Genomic DNA, 15502 nt, shown 5'->3' on the forward strand with positions numbered 1-15502 from the left:
AAAGGGGTGGGTAAATGTACCTTCTTCCCCTGTGTGGTAATGTGGCAAAGTGGATCATCTGTCCATTGTAGGAGCTGCCTGATTTCGGCTGACGGTTGGGTGGGTTTTATAAGAGAGCTCGCTTCCCATCCTGCCAGTTCAGACAACAATTATTCATTCAAGGCGCTTGAATACTGTGCATTTCATCGGTCACTGCTGCCGATTTGCCCAGTTCCACTGTGGGTTCTCTCTGTAATATGGTATTGCTCACTTCACTTGCACGATTTATCAGTTCACAGTGTGATACATGGAGAATATCCCCAAGCTTCTCAATCTTTTTCCCCGTGTGACCTCATTTCAATGCTTCAGACCTTGTGTGGCCCCAGATTGAAAATTTGGCAGTATTGCGAGAGTCGTTGAGTAGGGGCCGCTGAGAATGATACCAGAGAAAAGACGCACTCATGGCAGACACTAAGGCTGCCTTTGCATAACTCGGCTTACCTCTCCCAGCAAACAGAGAGCCTGGGGAAAATGACATCGGACATCCGTATCATGGGGCCGGTTCGTGACTTTACTGGCACAGCCTCCACTCCATGCCCACCCCATCGTGACCCACAAATCTCGTCACACAGCCGCTGGGGGGGGGGGGGGGGGGATGAACACAACAATCCATGTTGTCAGACCCCCTGGCACAGTTTATCAACACACTATCCACTGAGTAGCTGAACATCAGAGCAGGAATGTCCTTGATTGTCCCCAGATTCCTGAATTGCCTGATATACGACTGCGGTGTCCGTAGGCATGTTGCGTCTTGTCTCAGTACCCTTGGACTGCAGAAAGAGAAGAATGTATCGCTGGGCTTTGTGGAGGGAAAAATCTGCCAGAGATTCAACTGTTATTCCCTGCTGAAGAATGTGGTCATTGGATGACCACTGGATCAGAGTTAGTTATAAATCCTCTCATAGCCAAATAGGCTGTCAGCACCAAGAGCACGATTTAAAGGAAAGGTTATTGAGTGTAATTTTGGGTGACTTTGGCAGGGTGTTTCACACCAGCTTTTTGGATGAGATCCACACTGATATTCAGCCACACTTAGTCAATTTTTTGGGCCTTTAGAGCTTCTTCCCAGTCCAGCCCAAACTTAGAAAATGTTTCAGCAGTGGAGAGCTGAACTTGCTGGTGAGACTGGCTCCTCAGAGATCGGGCCGCCATTTTGAAAGGCCCCCCCCCCCCAATCCCTCTGTGAACTTGAGAGTCAGCACCCATGGGCAGTGTCACCCCACACACATATGGGCATTACCCCACACCCCCAAGTGAGGACACCCCACTATGGGATCGCTGAGGGCCTCCCCTTTACAGGCTCCCCAATCCCCCTTCACCCCTCCCCCCTTTCAGGAGCCCCACCCTTCACCCCCCAACCTTTAGGAGACCCCTTAATATCTGCCCACCAACTCCCCACCCGTCATACTTCCCCTAACTCACCCCCCCCCCATTTCCATGGGCATGGCCCCCTCAGGTCCTGGCTCCCGACAGTGCCACCCAGGCACCATGATACAGCCACCCTGGCAGTTCCCCCGCCAGCCAGCCAGGCAGTGCTACCCAGCAGCTTGACAGTGCCAGGGTGGCATGCCAAGGTACCAGCATGGCTGTGCCTAAGTGCCAGGGTACCAGAGGGAGAGCCAGGGTGCCACCCTGCCCTGACCACCCGGGGTCCCCAATGGCCTGGGAGCTCCCTCCCCCCAGGTGCTGTTACGCCTGGTCCACATTTGTGTGGGTGCTAAAAGGCACCCGCGTGATCTCTCGCTGGGTAACCCATTAGTTCCCGGGAAGCTGTGAGATTGGACTTACATCTCGCTAATGCAATGGAGATCGGTTATAATTGGTGTCAGTTGGTGCCTCACCATGTTTGGGCGGGATCTGGAACCCACCACCAGGAGCGGGCCGGTTAGATCGCAAACTGATTCACCCCCTCTCTCGCTAATTACCTGGCACGCCGTTAAATCGCGCCCCAACTGTTTTATTCATAGGAGAGTGTTAAAGAAGCTGAACTGGCCAAGAGTTTGTGCTCTCACTGCCCTGACTGATACATTTTGCCCTCGTTTCACACAAATTTACCTATTTTGACAGCTATTATAATTTACATACACAGCTTTGTCAGAAACCTGCGCTGATGTAACAAACCTGCAGATGTTGTGCATACTGGTACGGGTGTGGCTGCATGTTTTAGGATCTGCATATTTTTTCACAGGGTAGCTGGACAGGAATGACAATCTGAACTTTCATTGAGTTGAATCATTATTCTTGTACTGCCTGGAATGCCTGAAAGTGTATTCTCATATACCAGCATGACTCGCCTTCTGTGGATGCGTAGGAGGAGGTCCAGACTACCTGATCTTATTCCAGCATTATGTGGGGGCAAAATAGCAGTTCCTCCAACTGGTGCATCAAAACACATAATACGCATACTCCTGATGTGGGGTAGGGGCTGGGAGCTTACATTAGCGGAGTGGTGCATTATTCAACATGGAACCAAGGTTGACCATTTTAAAACAAAAATGATCCAGCTGATGTTCAACCTCTTCAAAGGCTGAAGTAATATTGCAGAGAAATATCAATTTTTCAGTTTGAAGAATATTAACAGGTTTTCTCTACTTGTGTAGATGCACGGCCTTGACACTAATCTGCAAGGGCAACTGGCAGATGTTTAGGCTCCTAGGAGACACACAGTGTTAGGGCTGTGCATCTGTTCATTGATATCATTGTCTCTTTATTGTACACAAAGGTGGTGCCAACAGCTATTTATCTGTGACCAATTTCAGTGACTTTGCTAGCTTCTGAGATAAATGGGAAAAGCTGTCAGCCCAACAGAGGGACGAGCAGCGAGGGAGGTCCATTTTCCTTTGATACCTGTTTCTTCTGAGGAAAGGGAGATATGCATTTATACATTGCCTTTAGAACTGTTGGATTGTCACGCAGCAAGCACCAACAGGTTATAACAAGATGAGTGATTAGTGAACCTGCTGTTGGGGACATTGTTTGAGGCAAGAAAGTTGACCAAGACACCAAGGGAACAAACACTCTTCAAATGAGATGGTTGACATCTATTTTAATCAACAGAACAGCCAGACATGACCTTGGTTTTAATGTCTCGTGCAAAGTTTGACACCTCTGCCAGCAGAAATTTCTTTCAGTTCTGTATTGGAATGTTATCCCAAAATGGTTCTAAGCAGCAGGGCCAGATTTTGGCAAAAGAAATTAGTCCATTGACAAAACAACTGCAGAACGAAAGGGAGTCATTCTGACTTTTCGCACTGGGAAAAGATGACAGCAAATTGGAAGCCTGTTATGTGCTCCAATCCCACCCCTCACTTTGCTTTCCGTTGGAGCCAGTGGAAAAGAAAGTTAGGTGATGTGTAAAACAGACAATTCATTTGCCAACATCTGTTTTCCACTTGGGGAAAGAAGTTAAAATCACTCCCCGAAGTATTCCTAACCTATCCTTAAGGAAGGTTGGAAATTTCCACATAGCTGGTTTGGCTTAGCTGCCATAAATTGGCATGAAATGCAGCAGAAAAACTGCTTAAATCTGTAGGCAAGGTTCTTCCATTCTTTTGGCACAAGAGCACAATATTTAGAAATAGGGACTAGGGCATTAGGGACTTCAAGCCCATTCCTTCACTTGATAAGACCATGGCTGACCTGGTTGTGACCTTCCGGCTTGCTCCTTGTCAATAAAAAACCTGTCTAACTCAGCCTTGAACATGTACAATGACCCAGCCTGTTCTGTCCTCTGAGGAAGAGAACGCTACAGACTTACAAACCTCTGAGAGATACAGGGGCGATTCACCAAAATATAAGTGTCATTTTGAGCAAGTTTGATGGGGTATTTCTCACCGGCTTTTTGGGTGGGATCCACACCATTATTCAACCACACCTTGGGTGGGATTCTCCAGCCATGTCCATCCGGTGACTGAAAATTCCTGCCCGATGTTAATGGGCCTTTACATGGTCTGTATCCCGCCCGTGGGGGTCGGATGAATCCAGCCCTTGGTTCCCATTTGGTTAAATCGCGTCCTTTATCCCAGCGAGCACTTAGCCGCGTGTTTCCCAGACTCGAAGCGGCGAGAAACACAACGTTATCTAACGTGACTCCCGTTAGATATGGGGCCTCAGCGGGGAATGCACAGCAGAGGCCACACTTAGTCCCATTTCCTGCATTGAGGGTGAGATAGGGATCGCTCGATCCCCTGACGTTACCCCTGAACACCCCATCCCCCCCAGTCCCAACTCACTGTCAAGGGGACCCGGGCATCCCTCTCACTCCCCCACACACACACAGGGAAGTCCCCTCCCCGATCACTACTGCACAACAAATGCCAGCTTGGCAGTGCTAGCCTGGCACCCACACAGTGCCCTTCCAGTTGGCAGTGCCACCTGGGCAGCTTGGCAGGAGATTTCACGCGATGTGGCGAGCCAGGTAAATCCCGGGAGCAGGGTCTCCGTTCGTTTACCGCCCATGTGGCACCATGGCGCGCTGCTTTTCGGATGCAATGTGGCCTGTAGACCGCACCCTTAGTCATTTTTTGGGTTCTTGGGGAGTTTCTCCCTGGTCACGCCCACACTTAGGAATTTTTTCAACACTGGGGTGCTGAACTCGCTGGTGAGAGAGGCTCCTCAGAGATTGGGCAACCATTTTAAAAGCATGCCCCGATCTCTAAGTGAGCTTGAGGACCCTCCACCAATGGGCAATGTCATTCCCTGCACAAATGGGCATTACCGCACACCCAACTTTATTAAGCCCCCCAGCCCCCCTTTCAACCCCTCCACTTTCAGGATCTCCATCCTTAACACCCCCCAAGCTTTATGAGGACCCTTCATACCCAGTCTTCACCTCCCCACACCCTTCATACTCTCTTTCATCCCCCTTTTCAAGGACATGGGCCCTCGTCGGGTTTAGACACTTGGCAGTGCCATCCGGCCACCCTGACACTGGCACCCTGGCAGTGCCAGCAAGGCACGTTGACAGTGCCAGGGTGGCTGTGCCAATGTACCAAGTAGGTAGTGCCAGGGTGCTAGGGCGAGAGCCAGTGGTCACCTTGAATTGTCCCCAACCACCCAAGGTCTGCAATGACCTGGGAACCAACCCCCCCCCCCCCCCCCCCCCCCCAGGTGCCATTATGCCTGGTCCATATTTGTGCTGGGGAGTCCATTAGTTCCTGGGCACTGGAATCCGGAGTAGACATATTTGAATTAACTTAATGTCTTATTTAAATATGTATATTTTAAATATGCAAGGGCGGGATCCAGAATGTGACATCTCATGAGATTTGGATGAATCTCGCAAATATCTCGAGCATGCAGATTTGCGAAAGGCCTTTCACCAGAATAAACGGCCTTGTTACGTCAGCAAATCAATGGTTCACACAGGCTTCATAAGACACAGCTTTGGATTGTTAGTTCTCTATAACATATAGCAGATGTGATGTAGTTATTATGGGTGGAATCTTCTTGTTCCCCTTATGTGGGCTTGAAGGAAAGTCCAGGAGGAAGGTTTCACGTGAGGATGTCAGGTTGCTGGTCTGACACATTTGCACCTCTGGGCGACTTTGCCGGAGGTGGATCATCAAAGGCAACAGCGGGTCGACCATTTGCATAATTAACAAGTCCGATTTTGGGCTGATCCTACACATGATGGGCTGTAAGCAATGGTCAACCTGTGGTGGGGTAGCTGAGTAGCTGTCACCACATTTTAATTTAAAGTACCTTTCACTTCACGACGGTGGTGCCCTTGCAGTCTCCTTCATATTAGAACAGAGCCCACCTCTGCAGCTGGGACTGCGGTTCTGCCCTTTGATTGGGCGTGCAACCTCAGGAACCGCCAACTCTGCTTAATTGGCTAATGGACGCGGAAGTGGCCAATTAGGGGGTGGCCTCCCGTACGATGGTGCAGACGCGAGTGCTGACAGCAAGCGCGGTGTCGGGATCCAGAAATGATCCTGACCCTCGATTGCTTTTAAAGGGGACAAGGTTCCACCCTCTGTATGTAATATCCTCAACCTTTCTGTTGCCTTAATATAAAAGAAAATATTTGCCAGGATTCTACCGTGGGGGTCAGAAAGTCCACGAGCCGGGGAACTAGGTTTTCGCCAGTGATATCTCGCAACTCAATCGTCCTACTCCCCTGCCAGTGATGAAATAGGGTTCCCACCATTCAAATACAATTTCATATCTTACGAGGGCTTTCCCGCTCTATGGACCTGCCCCCCCCCCGGACATTTTGATCTGATTTAGAACAGGTCTAGACCAACGTGAACCAGGCAAAGAGAACCCGCTGGGGATGTACAAGTAACTACAGTCCCAGAGGGAGAGGGACATGCTTGGGCAGTATCCCAGGCATAACTCTTTGGTTCAGTTCATTGGCACAGTTCCCTGGAACTTATTGCCATGCGCGGGGAGGCGGGGGGGGTTCCCCACAGGTGGGAGTCTCCCCGTGTGTGTGGGAGAGGGTCTCCATGTATGTTAAGGGGATCTGTATTTTCACTTTTAGTTCTGTTTCATTTAAAGGGCGCCCCGATCTCCAGAAGGCCTTTGTTGCCAGCGGGGTGGGGCTGGAGTGGGACCCACTTCCGGCATATCCTTCTCAAAATGGTTGGAAAAAACATGGGAAAAGCTGGACGTAAGACGTGAAGCTGGTGGGCAGCACACCACTTTTCCCGCCTGAGGCAACAGAAAATTTAATCCATTGCCATAGATTTCAATTCCAAATATAATCAGAATTATCGAGCGAGATAATGAGAAAAACATTTTTTTCTTTAAAATAATCCTGAAATACCAGAGTAGAGTGATGACTCACCATCCTTAAGCTTTCAGGCTGGATGTTAATGAATGAGCTAGAATGTAATCGTAGCATTTTGCTGTGCCTATGGCCCAAGTGAACCCTTTGTGACGCAGTTGTAAATAATAAAAATACAATCTTCTTTCTTGTGTCCTCTATTAGCTACATTAAGGAGGTTTGAATCCAATTATTTCCCACGCAGCGATTATCACTTTGAGACAGCAGTGTAAAGCATAAGTTATTTATAAAAAGCAGAAAAAAATTAACATGACTGCATCTATATTTTATTAAATATTAAAGCAAGGTTATTTTGGATAGCATTTGGAAAATCTTTATTGTTTGCTGAATACTGCATTGTAATCATGAAATGGTCATTTACAAACACCATCACTTTAATGGTGGCAAACCAGTTATTCTGTCTCGTACACGTTTCCCTGTCTTCTTAATTCATCCTTGCACACAAAATAAGACCCAAGTTTTTTTTTCCCCTCATCTCATTCAAGCGCTCATATTATAATATTTAATGAATTGCATTTCATAATTTCCTATTTTAGGATTTGATCTCACTAATTTGGGAGATGGTGGTGGTGGTGGTAATCTCGTTGGACTGATAATCTGGGATCCCAAGGTAATCCTCTGGGCCATGGTTTCAAATCCCACCATGGAAACTGGTGGAAGTAATTAAATCCAGTTCCTGAAATCTGGAATTGAAACCAGGGTGGAATTTTACAGCACATCCCATCGAAGTCCACGGACTTGTGAATGGCTCACCGCATTAAGGCCTTAAACGTTCACCCCCTAGTGTCAGTAATGGTGAGCATGAAAGTATCATGGATTGTCGTATTAATATGGGAATGATATACAGACCTTGACAGGAAGGGACATAGAATACAAATCTAAGAATATATCAACATATTTGGGCTCGAGGTTGCAAAAATAATAACAGGACAATTCTTAAAGTTCTGTAACTGAATGTTTTTAGCGTTTGTAAAAGAAAAATGGGATTTTCCGCCTCCTATCCCCCCCTCCGCCCTCCCACCCGCATCCCCACCCCTGCAGTATGTTTTGCAATGGCTGAGGCTGCCCACCATTGGCCATCAGTGGGATCTTCCAGCTCCACCAATCTCGATGGGATTTTCCACGGTTCGCACCCGCCACCGCCAGGGAACTTGCCGTCGGCAGAACTGGAAAACCCCACTGGTAGGAAGGCCAGAAAATTTGAGCCAACATCGATGAACTGATGGTGGAAATAGAGATTAATAAGAATGATTTAATAGCCGCAATGGAGACCATGGCAGGGATTTTCCACCCCTGTTTTCAGTGAACACCAGCAGGGCTTGCAACAGCTTTTGACAAATGAGGACAAAACAGAACACCGGAGGCCTTGTTCATCGTGGCCGGAAACTTCAACAAGGCCAACCTCAAGAGTGTACTGCCAAAATTCCACCAGCACATCTCCTGTCCCACCAGAGGCGACAACACTCTTGACCACTGCTACTCAAAAATCAAGGGCGCCTACCGGTCCATCCCCTGACCGCACTTTGGGAAATCAGACCATAAGATGGTGCTCCTTCTCCCGGCATACAAGCAGAAACTCAAGCGGGAGAATCCAGCTAAGAAGGTTGTGCAGTGCTGGTCCGAGGAGACAGGAGAGCTCTTATGTGACTGCTTAGAGACAGTGGACTGGTCCATATTTAAGAACTCAGCGACCAACTTAAATGAGTATGCCACCACCGTCACAGACTTCATTAGCAAATGTGTGGACGACTGCGTGCCAAATAAAGCAGTACGTACGTTCCCCAACAGGAAACCATGGTTCAATCGCAAGATTGACTCCCTACTGAAGGACAGATCTGAGGAGTTCAAAACAGACTATCCTGACCTATACAAGAAATCCAGGTACGACCTCCGCAAAGCCATCCGAGATGCCAAGAGAGAATATCAAACCAAGCTAGAGTCACAGACAGACTCTCGGCGGTTGTGGCAAGGACTAAACAACATAACGGGCTACAAAGCGAAGCCGAACAGTATCTCTGGCAGCAGCGCACCCCTCCCCGATGAACTCAATGCATTCTATGCTCGGTTCGAGCAGATAACCAACAATCCGCTGTCGAGTGCCCCAGCAGCCCATAATTCACCCATACCCCCCATCACAGCTTCCAAAGTCAAATTGGCCTTCCTGAAAGTGAACCCTCGGAAGGCGACGGGCCCGGACAGGATCCCTGGTCGTGCACTCAAAGCCTGCGCGGACCAGCTGACAGAGGTATTCGCGGACATCTTTAACCTGTCCCTACTCCACTCCGAGTTCCCCACCTGCTTCAAGAAGACCACCATCACACCGGTACAAAAGAAGAACCAGGCAACGTGCCTCAATGACTACCGTCCAGTGGCCCTGACTTCAGTCATAAAGAAGTGCTTCGAGAGGTTGATCATGAAGCGCATCACCTCCATACTCCCAGAACGCCTTGATCCACTGCAATTCGCATACTGCTGCAACCGGTCCACATCAGATGCCATTTCCCTGGCCCTACACTCATCCCTAGAGCATCTCGAAAACAAGGTCTCCTACATCAGACTCCTATTTATTGACTACAGCTCCACCTTCAACACCATAATCCCAGCCAAGCTCATATCAAAGCTCCAAAACCTAGGACTTGGCTCCCCACTCTGCAACTGGATCCTCGATTTTCTGACCAACAGACCACAATCAGTAAGAATGAACAACAACACCTCCTCCACAATAGTCCTCAACACCGGGGCCCCGCAAGGCTGCGTACTTAGCCCCCTACTCTACTCCCTGTACACACACGACTGCGTGGCAAAGCTTGGTTCCAACTCCATCTACAAGTTTGCTGACGATACGACCATAGTGGGCCGGATCTCGAATAACGACGAGTCAGAATACAGGCGGGAGATAGAGAACCTAGTGGAGTGGTGTAGCGACAACAATCTCTCCCTCAATGCCAGCAAAACTAAAGAGCTGGTCATTGACTTCAGGAAGCAAAGTACTGTACACACCCCTGTCAGCATCAACGGGGCCGAGGTGGAGATTGTTATCAGTTTCAAATTCCTAGGGGTGCACATCTTCAAAAATCTGTCCTGGTCCACCCACGTCGACGCTACCACCAAGAAAGCACAACAGTGCCTATACTTCCACAGGAAACAAAGGAAATTCGGCATGTCCACATTAACCCTTACCAACTTTTACAGATGCACCATAGAAAGCATCCTATCGGGCTACATCACAGCCTGGTATGGCAACTGCTCGGCCCAGGACCGCAAGAAACTTCAGAGAGTCGTGAACACCGCCCAGTCCATCACACGAAGCTGCCTCCCATCCATTGACTCCATCTACACCTCCCGCTGCCTGGGGAAAGCGGGCAGCATAATCAAAGATCCTTCCCACCCGGCTTACTCACTCTTCCAACTTCTTCTATCGGGCAGGAGATACAGAAGTCTGAGAACACGCACAAACAGACTCAAAAACAGCTTCTTCCCCACTGTCACCAGACTCCTAAATGACCCTCTTATGGACTGACCTCATTAACACTACACCCTGTATGCTTCATCCGCTGCCAGTGCTTATGTAGTTACATTGTATATGTTGTGTTGCCCTATTATGTATTTTCTTTTCTTCCCTTTTCTTCCCATGTATTTAATGATCTGTTGAGCTGCTCGCAGAAAAATACTTTTCACTGTACCTCGGTATATGTGACAATAAACAAATCCAATCCAATCCATCTGGTGGAGGGAATCTGTCAGTGGCACACAAATAGATGCAGCCCCTGGGGGAAGAGGGTCATGCCCAAGCAGTACCCTGGTAGTGCCTGGGCAGTGCATCTTGCAGTGACCTGGCACTGTCTCCTGGCACTGCCTCTGCAGGGGATAGTGCCAGAGGGGTAGGGGAAGAGTAGGGCAGTGGACCGCAGCAGAGTGCTCTTTTGGGGGGTTGGTAAGACCCAATGGGCTGAATGGCGTCCTTCTGCACTGTAGGGATTCTATGGATTCTATGTCATGGGAACCGCCTCCAGGATATTTATTTGACTAAGTGTCAAAAAAATATAATGACGGGAAAAGCCGGCCGTGGAGCCAGTGGGCTACACGTTGCTTTTCTTTCCTGAGTTTACACATAATCAACAAAACGGAAAATTCCCTGCCATGTCTCCAGCATGGCATAGATTGGGACCTAAATATTGAAGGCCATGTGACCTTTAGGAAAGATAGGGATCGCGATTCTCCACTCCCACGCCGAAGTGGCTGCGCCGTCGTGAACGCCGTCGAGGTTCACGACGGCGCGGAATGGCCCCGGTCCCGACCGATTCAGGCTCTGACAATGGGCCAGTATCGGGGCCGCGTCATCTACCCGCGCCAGGCCTTGTCGCCCACGTAAAAGCGGCGCCGCATAGATGACGCGGCCGGCGCCGCATAACGGACGTCATCCGCGCATGCGCGGGTTGGCCGGCGCCAACCCACGCATACGTGTTTCCCGTCCTGTCCAAATCCGCCCCGCAAGAAGATGGGGGACGGATCTTGCGGGGCCGCGGAAGGAAGGAGGTCCTACTTCAGAGAGGACGGCCCGACGATCGGTGGGCACCAATCGCGGGCCACCCAACATTGCAGGTGATGCCCGGTGCAGGATCCCCCCTCGCTCCCCCACAGGCCATCCCCCCAGCGTTCACGCACCGCCCACGACTGCAGCGACCAGGTGTGGACGGCGCCGGGGGTACCCGCCGTTTTGGCCTGGCCGCTTGGCCCATCCGGGCCTCAGAATCGCGGGGGTGCCGGAGAATCGCCATTTTGGGTGTCTCCGGCGATTCTCCGGCCTGCGGCCCGCAAAACTCGACCAGGCCGTTCCCGCCGCTTGGGAGAATCGCGGGAGGGCGTCGGATCAGCGTCCCCGGAAATTTTGGCAGCCCAGGCGATTCTCCCAACCGGCGTGGGAGTGGAGAATCGCGCCCAGGATGTTAGGAAAAGATGGAGGGGTGGTTCTGTTAATTAAAGACATTACCAGCATACGAGAGAGGGATGACCTAAATTCAAGGAACCAAGTTATTGAAGCAGTTTGCATAGAGATGAAGAATGAAAAGGGAAATAGTCTCTTCCGACAGTGGGGAGGCCCCATTACAGTAATCAAACAGTAAGATGGGAAATCAAAGAAAGAAAAGTGGGAGCTTGTCAGAAACGTGATTATCATGGCGGATTTTACTCTACACATGAGCTGGAATAATCAGATGGGCAAAGAGAGCATATATAATGAACATAGAATGTTTTGGGAATAATTTCTTAGATCAGCATGTTATGGAGCCAATCAGGGAATAGGCTATACGAGACATGGTGTTGTGCAATGAGATAGGATTAATTAATGACATTGTAATGAAGGTGCCCCAGGGTAGCAGTGATCATAATATGATCGAATTTTACATTTAGTTTGAGGGACAGAAGTGTGGGTCTAGGAATATTATTTTCAACTTAAATAAGGGCAATTATAAGGAGACAAAAGCAGAGCTGGCAAAAATAAACTGACAATTTAGGTTAAGTGATAGGGGCAATAGAGATGTAATGGCAGACATTTAAGGGAATATTTCAGAATAGATTCATTTCAATGAGAAATAAATATTCCAAGGGGAGAACCCACCATCCATGGTTAACTAAAAAAGTTGAAGATAGTATCAAACTTGAAGAAATTAGCATATAATTGCAAAGAAGGGTGGCAGGTCAGAAAATTGGACAGAATATAAAAAGCAGCAAAGAATAGCTAAAAGATTATTACAGGGGGAGAAATTAGAGTACAAGAGAAAGCTGGCTAGAAATATAAAAACAGAGTAAAAGTTTCCATAGGTATTTAAAAAAAGATTATTTCGCAAAGTGAGCATTGGTCTTATAGAATGTGAGCCTGAGGAGTTAACAATGGAACATAAAGAGATGGCAGATGAACTTCAATTATGAGGATAAATTGGACAGGTTGGGACAGTTCTTCTTGGAGAGAAGGTAGCTCAGAGGAGATTTGATAGAAATGTTTAAAATCATGAGGAAGCTGAACAGAGTAGATATGAAGTAAGTGTTCCCGCTCGTAAAAGGATCAAGAAGAAATGATTTAAAGTGATTTGCAAAAGAAGCAAATGTGATGCAAGAAAAAGCTTTTTCACACAATGAGTTGTTCAGGTCTGGAATGCAGTGTGGTGGAGGCAGGTTCAATCGAGGCATTCAAGAGGGCATTCGATGATTACTTGACTAGAAACAATGTGCAGGGATAAAGGCAGGGGAATGGCACTAAGTCATGATGCTCATTTGAAAAGCTGGTGCAGACACGATGGGCCAAATGTCCTCCTGCACTGTAACAATTCTGTGCAAATTTCAGTGGTACAAACCGAGCTGAAAATTAAGCTCAAACAGAGTTACTTAATAGATTTAATCACAGAATTGCAGAATTGTTACAATGCAGAAGGAGGACATTCAGCCCATCGTGTCTGCACCAGATCTCCAAATAAGCAATTCCAATATGAGGACTTGAGATAGTCAAGTCCACAGAACCTCGTGGTTTCCATCTCAGGGTATCCAATTAAATAGATGAAGACGTTGCAGACGCATTTGTCAGAACTTCAAAAACTCAGTACTTTCATGAATTTTGCAATTAGATTGGAAAGTTGCAAATGCCATTCCATTATTTAAGGTGGAATGGATCTCCTAATAACTAAGACCTGTCAGTTTTACATCATATATGGGGAAGTTATGGGAATCTATGATGGGAGAAACAAAACGTCTCTTTAGTAAGGCCTGCATTAATCTGAGAGAATTTGCATAGGTTTTTGAAAGGAAGACCATGTCTGAACAATCTGGTTGATTTTTTGAGGAGGTTATTAGAATGGTGGACAGGAGCGTACCAATGGAAGCAGTCTGTATAGATTTTCAGGAGGAATTTGATAAGGTTCCACAAAAGAGATTAGAACTTGTGCATTTTATAGTGAAAAAAAGAACTGTTCTTTTCACACAGGCTAGTCGGTATCTGAACGCGCTCCGCAATGAATTCTGAAGGCTAGGTGAATTAAAACTTTCAAGGCTTAGATAGATAAGTATCCACGTAAGAGAACTGCAAATTTCTGTTGACCACAATTTGTGCCATCTTTTTTAGTTAGAAGCGAGTGTGGTGATTCATCCCGATGGCATTGATAATAACAGTTGGAGATTTCTCATGTGCGTAACGTTTGGATTCATGTTAGAGTAATAAGTATCTCTTTACTACCCAGCATAAATGGGCTTTATCTCCCCAGGAACACAGCATTTTTATTGATGCCTCTGTAATGCGTTACTGTCTCCATAACATGATGTTGTGGATTGAGTACCACAGCCAATATCGTAAAAGTGTTCTGAAACTAACTGATCTGTTGGGAAGGACTGTTTTCCTTAATTTGAGCCAATTGATTTTTCCATTTGAGCACAACTGCTGTGTAGGCTTTAATGTGGAAGAATTTTGTCTGAAATTGAACAAATAAAATGAGTATTTCGACACAGATCCAATCACTGGGACAGAAATGGGTTACAACCTGGTGCAAAGGAATCCAAAGCCAAGGGAAGTGCAAAAAGAAGCAAGGGTGTGCAGTTTAGAGGGATTTCTGACTTGGAGCCAGAAGTTAGTTAGCCCTGTTTTTTTTGGTGCATGGAGATTGTGATTTACAACCTGCCCCTGCCCATTCTGATTGTGATGGGCAACGCACAAACCTGGTGCACCATTGTGGCATTGGCCTGAAGAGGGCTCCCAAGTTGTTATTTTCTCCTAAATGCAACCTTTGCACGCCGCTGCTGTGCGTAGGGAGACAGAGAGCAAGGTGGTTAGCAAACCATCTGGTCCAGCCAGTCTTCCCATCTGAAAGGCAAACTCACTATTAAAGGGAATCATAGAATCACAGACATGTTACTGCGCAGAAGGAGGCCATTCAGCCCATCATGTCTGCCCTGACTTAGTGCCATTCGCCTGCCATCGCCCCGTACTCTTGCACATTGTTTCTATTCAAATATTCATCCAATGCACTGCTGAGGTCAAGGCTGCTGGTCAATCATTTGGGAAGATTTCAGAAAGCAGAATGCCACAGCACGCAAAGTAATATTCTGCCAGTCTTGGCGGCACCATCTTGGAGGTTCTGATAAATGAGGCAGATTGCAGGAGGGCAGAAAACTCTCACACACAAGCCAGAGGAAGGAGTGGGTGCACTTTGCCAGGGAAGTAGTGCACAAAGTCTGGTGCCATGGCATGACAAATGATAAGGAAAATGAACAATGACCTCCCATAGATAGTCAATGCCAGGGAGAGCTGAAGAATGGGGGTAGGTGGGGTGGGGTGGTTGCATGGCTTCATGAGCTGAGCCTCCTTGAGACACCAATGCGCAAGATCATGGATCCAGAGGCAGCACAATCTTTGGCGTTTGGCACTGCTGAGGCTGTCTGAGATGACGCTAAGTGGCTGCTTTCGGCGCCTTCTCTGCTCTCTCTTCACAGCCATCCTGAGGTGTGGCATCAATTAGAAGCTGAAGATGATGTGTCCATGGAATTTATGCTTTCCTCCGCCATACCTCTTCCTTCACCTAAACCCTCCAATTCTGCCTGTATGCTCTTCAGATATCCAGGAACTGAGGCCTGGGAAGCTGAAGAGGAGCCAGGAGGAAATGTGGCATCAATCCTGATGACTGTGCAGGG

The 15502-nt window shown here is 47.9% G+C and overlaps 1 protein-coding gene across 2 annotated transcripts in view; it reads left to right on the forward strand.

The window, feature by feature from the left end:
• Positions 1 to 15502, forward strand: part of dnah9 (dynein, axonemal, heavy chain 9) — a 779494-nt gene that overhangs the window by 584008 nt on the left and 179984 nt on the right. The gene's annotated exons all lie outside the window — the stretch shown is intronic.

This window comes from Scyliorhinus torazame, chromosome 18 (genome assembly GCF_047496885.1).
Source record: "Scyliorhinus torazame isolate Kashiwa2021f chromosome 18, sScyTor2.1, whole genome shotgun sequence".
NCBI classification, from domain to species: Eukaryota; Metazoa; Chordata; class Chondrichthyes; order Carcharhiniformes; family Scyliorhinidae; genus Scyliorhinus; species Scyliorhinus torazame.